The following is a 5,157-nucleotide window of genomic DNA, read 5'->3' as shown; positions in this document are numbered from 1 at the left end:
TGCAGTCACAAATGTTATTTTCTTGGTTTGTGTTATCGGGCTTTGGAGTCGACGTCACGCTGCAATGCATTGTGGGGTCTACGAATCAAAACAAACACACTGTGTTGGAAGACGATTACAAGATGCTTAAAAGCAGCTCAAAAGAGAATGGACTGTATAGAGACCGATTTCGTTCAGAGGGGAAGCAGCGGTACTTGCAGAAAATAGCGTGCATTGGAAATTGATTTACAAATTTAAATCAATCTTGTATGTGTGGTAGGAGGGAGGGGTGGTTAAGTCAGCCTCTTCCTACTTCCTAGTAGCTCAGAACTCCATAGTGTCTATACAAACATGCTGTAGTAAGCAACTACCTCGCACCCCGAATTCAGCTCGAATACATTAAAAATGAAAAAACCAAAAATGCTAATGACCAGAATGCACACACTCAACTTGTTACATATTTGACAACATAGAAAAACAAGACAACAGTCTGAATGTTTTTATTTGATATTATTGTTTTATTTGATATATACGATATTTTGTATATGATATATATCTTAAATAAAGCGCCAAATCACAAGTTTCTTCCCTGTTTGTACTGTAAGGTAAAAACAATACAGTACTACAGAGAAGCCCAACAATCAAATGATCCCCCTTTGAGCAAGCACAAGGCGACAGTGGGGAAGAAAAACTCCCTTCTGACAGGAAGAAACTTCCAACGGAACCAGGCTCAGAAAGGGGCAGCCATCCGCTGCGACTGGTTGGGGGCGATGGAAATGGATTTGGTGCTAAAATTCTGCTTCAAGATTTTAAAAGAAGCAAGGCAGCAGGAAAAAGGCAAAAATGTCATGTAATCATTGCTGCCCTTTAAAGCAGCACGTAAAGGGTTTTGAAAAAGCTTTTAACACTGCTGAAAAAAACCTGGAAATTTTGGACTTTTCTGGAGGACTGGGGAGCCCGAATTTCAAATGACTTATCACAGCCTTGTCAAAAGATGAATCATTTGACATCGCAGCATTTAAGACATTGTCTGAGGAGCCAAACTCCTTGATGAGGGATTTGGCCATTTTCTTAATGAACTGATTCTTGTCATTTATCAGATTTATGGCGGACTCTGTGCTGCTGAGTTCAGGCTGTATCAACTCTGTCAGATGGTTGATGAGAGTGTGTATTTCTCTTGAAGTACTTGTGGTCTTAGCCACAGATTGCATGGTCTTAGACTTACATTTTACAAGAAGTGTCTTAAAGAGCAAAAAGGAGAGGTCAGTGGACATTTCCTTAAAATCAGAAGATGACCTTGACACAACACCCATCTCTAATACTTCAAAGGAATCTTTAAGAGAGCCTGAAATGCTCGCAGAGCATTTTTCTGGAGAAACGCTCTTAGGTTCTGCCATTGGAGGTGAGTCGATGGATACCAGAGACCATTTTTCTGGAGAAACGCTCTTAGGTTCTGCCATTGGAGGTGAGTCGATGGATACCAGAGAGCATTTTTCTGGAGAAACGCTCTTAGGTTCTGCCATTGGAGGTGAGTCGATCGATACCAGAGAGCATTTTTCTGGAGAAACGCTCTTAGGTTCTGCCATTGGAGGTGAGTCGATGGATGCCAGAGACCATTTTTCTGGAGAAACGCTCTTAGGTTCTGCCATTGGAGGTGAGTCGATGGATGCCAGAGACCATTTTTCTGGAGAAACGCTCTTAGGTTCTGCCATTGGAGGTGAGTCGATGGATACCAGAGAGTATTTTTCTGGAAAAACGCTCTTAGGTTCTGCCATTGGAGGTGAGTCGATGGATGCCAGAGACCATTTTTCTGGAGAAACGCTCTTAGGTTCTGCCATTGGAGGTGAGTCGATGGATGCCAGAGAGTATTTTTCTTTGTTCTTTGTTGAATCCATTTCACCAAATATCTCATGGATGACGTCAACTACAGCCTGTTCTACAGGGTTTAGAGCTCGGACACTTTCTGTTTCAGCAGTTATTTCACCTTCTTTTGCTACACCTGATCCTTCTGGAAGCTCAATTTCTTCCCCCTCCTGATCTGAATTTTCATACATTGCAGTCACAAATGTTATTTTCTTGGTTTGTGTTAAAAGCGTGAGACGTTTCCTGAGAGAGCGCCGACTGTTCAACATGTGCCAACAAATGAGCATGTCTAAATGTCTGAGGGATATTTATAGCCTCTTGCCTATGTGACGTTGCAGCACATCATAGCCAATCGAATTTCCTTTCAGTGACGTCACGAGCTACGCATGCGCAGACGCCTCACATATATATATAAGGTTGACGTCACGCCGCAATGCATTGTGGGGTCTACGAATCAAAACAAACACACTGTGTTGGAAGACGATTACAAGATGCTTAAAAGCAGCTCAAAAGAGAATGGACTGTATAGAGACCGATTTCGTTCAGAGGGGAAGCAGCGGTACTTGCAGAAAATAGCGTGCATTGGAAATGTGGAGCCGTGTGAAATACGGCCGTGGAGTAGAAACCCTGAAGACCAACTGCTATTGACGTATCCTGACATATTTTCGTACCTTATCTGTGGAATCAGCGCGTACAAGTCGTCATTCAAACAAAGGTAAGTCAGCTCGAGTACTGCGAGTGAAATGCGTTTGCTTCCCCTGCAAACATTCACATTAGTGCAGCATAAATTCATTCATGAGGGGAAATTACAGTGAGAACATGTGGAGGCTGTTAGGTGGATAACATAGTTCAGTGCATTGATGTGACATTGTCCTGAAGGATTTAGTTATTCTTTATGGTTAAAGAAATTGCAATGATTTATTCATATTTATTATAAATAATTCTAATTATACATCTTGCTTCCATATTTGTATCTTGTGTCACTAAAAATACATTTTATTTTAATTTTATACATTGATTAATGACCTGCAGAATCTCCTTATCATATTAAGGGATTCATAATTGTCACTTTATGCTTTCTCCATCTCTAAAGTGATTACATTACACATTACATACTTTAAGTTCATTTTCTGCAGGCAGGTTTCTGACAGAGAACAGGCAGATTTAGAATATAACATGCAGCGATGGACACATAAAGAAATGAAAAATTACATGTATGTGCTAACTTTCTAAACACTTTGTTACATTTATGATGAAGTAGATAAAACACATTTATGTCGGCCTTGGCTCATAGTTCTTGTCTTTAAATGAACTTTGTCTGTGTGTGTTTCAGGTAGGGCTGCTCAATTAATCGAATTTTAATCACGATTACGATCTGGGCTTTCAACGATCATTAAAAATGAGTGAGCCGATTATTAGCCCCCCCCTCGTTTATCCGCGACACCTTAAAGGCCGGTCCGTAAAAATATTGTCGGGCATAAACCGGTCCGTGGCGTAAAAAAGGGTGGAGACCGCTGATTAAGAGGAGCCGAGGAAGATCTGAAAGCTAAGCAGAAGTTATTTGGAGAGGAGAGTGACTGCCATTGGTTGAAAAGAGAGGTAAAAAAAAAAACTTCAGTGGTGTTGCACACTATTTTATATTATTTTTTAAAGTCATTGTTAACCCTTTAAAGCCGGTCAGAGCAGCACGCTCCGTTTGGTGTAACTATTTTTAAATCCCTGTAGAACCTGGACCGTGTAAGCTAGCGCAATAATTTGTTTTGCATATAAAACCGGAGGAGTTGTACTTACATCTTATGCCATCAGCTTGTCCTCGGTCACGGTTTCCTTCCACATAAAGCTTTGCAAAAATTGCATAAAAAGCGCTTGCAGGAACAAAAACATAATATTCCAGAAACAGGCTTCGCCGATCCGATCAGCTGTTCGTAACACTTCCCACAGTGAAACAGACGTCAGCCCGAACTATCACATGTCCGCCATTTCCTGGCCAAAACCGGAAGTGACATCATTTTCGCGGAAATGTAGTTTTTTTACTTGTAGGCCTTAAAAGCCTATACTGGTCATGTTTGACTTTTCTGAATAGTTTCTGGGATGCTTAGAACTCGAATTGCACTGCTGGAAATAGTTTATTTTGATGCACATGCTGTTTTCTTTGCAAATTTGCATCATAGGATTGTTTTTTCGTTTTTCCTGCAGTATATAAAAATTGGTGTATCTCCAAAATAAAACTATGAAGACACTCAAAATAAATTTCCTGTTGTAAACTATTTTTTGCAACTTTTTTGTATTTAAAGTTTTGAGGGATAAACCTCTTAAATTTCTCCAAGTAATATATGTAAAAAAAAAAAAAAAAAAAACGATTTTCAATTTTTTTTGTAGTTTATTGCACTTTTTTGCAATTAATGTAGTTACTATGGACTTAATGCATACATATTATTAAAATATGGGCTATAACAGTTGTATAGCAACTTGAAATGCTCCCATAAATGGCACTACAACATGTAAAAAAATAATATAAGCTCTGGCGGACTTGGTTCTATGGTAGGTCTTAAAGGGTTAAATAAATATCGTCAAATAATCGAGATCTCAATTTCAGTGAAAATAATCGTGATTATCATTTTTGCCATAATCGAGCAGCCCTAGTTTCAGGTCCTGCACTCAAAGACTGAATGAACCAGCATTGCAGCCATGGGTCACTGTGAGCATCACAGGGAATGTTGAAGCCGCCCACTGCCCCTGTAAGGCCGGAGTCGCGAAGACCTGCACCCATGCCACTGCTCTTCTGTTTAATGTAGAAGCAACAGTGTTGATCTGTGGCACAAGGACTGTTACAGATGAACCTGCATACTGGGTTTTGCTGGGTAATGTGACCAAGATACAGTCAGTGGTTGGCCATAACATAGACTTCTCCTCTTCAGCTGCCCAAAAAAGGCTCTTGATCAAAACATAAACAGACCATCCGTATTGAAAGGTAAAAGGAGCCGTCCTCAAAAAAGAAAAATCCCAGCTGCTTTTATAGTTTACAAATGACAAAATGTTTCCATAAAATCATGAGTGTTTACATGATATCACCCACTACTAACATTACTTTATTTACTGTATCTTTTGAAAAAATACCGCTATTTATACAGCAAAAGACTTAAGAATATTTAACAGGAGCAGGTTTCATTTTTCCCTGGTTTTACTACCACACTGTTCACCAAACCTTCACCATCTTATCCAGAAGGGTCACCTCTTCACCCTCACATGGAAGAAGTAATCTGATTGGCATGGTGGTGTGTTTGAAGCAGGTCCCTTGTGTAGCGCTGCAACCCA

The sequence above is a fragment of the Aulonocara sp. 'chitande type north' Nkhata Bay genome, linkage group LG17 (genome assembly GCF_057382095.1).
Source record: "Aulonocara sp. 'chitande type north' Nkhata Bay isolate Kocher_YH1m ecotype deep benthic linkage group LG17, A_spYH_male_GT1.1, whole genome shotgun sequence".
In the NCBI taxonomy this organism is placed as follows: domain Eukaryota; kingdom Metazoa; phylum Chordata; class Actinopteri; order Cichliformes; family Cichlidae; genus Aulonocara; species Aulonocara sp. 'chitande type north' Nkhata Bay.
This window is presented reverse-complemented; position numbering follows the sequence as displayed.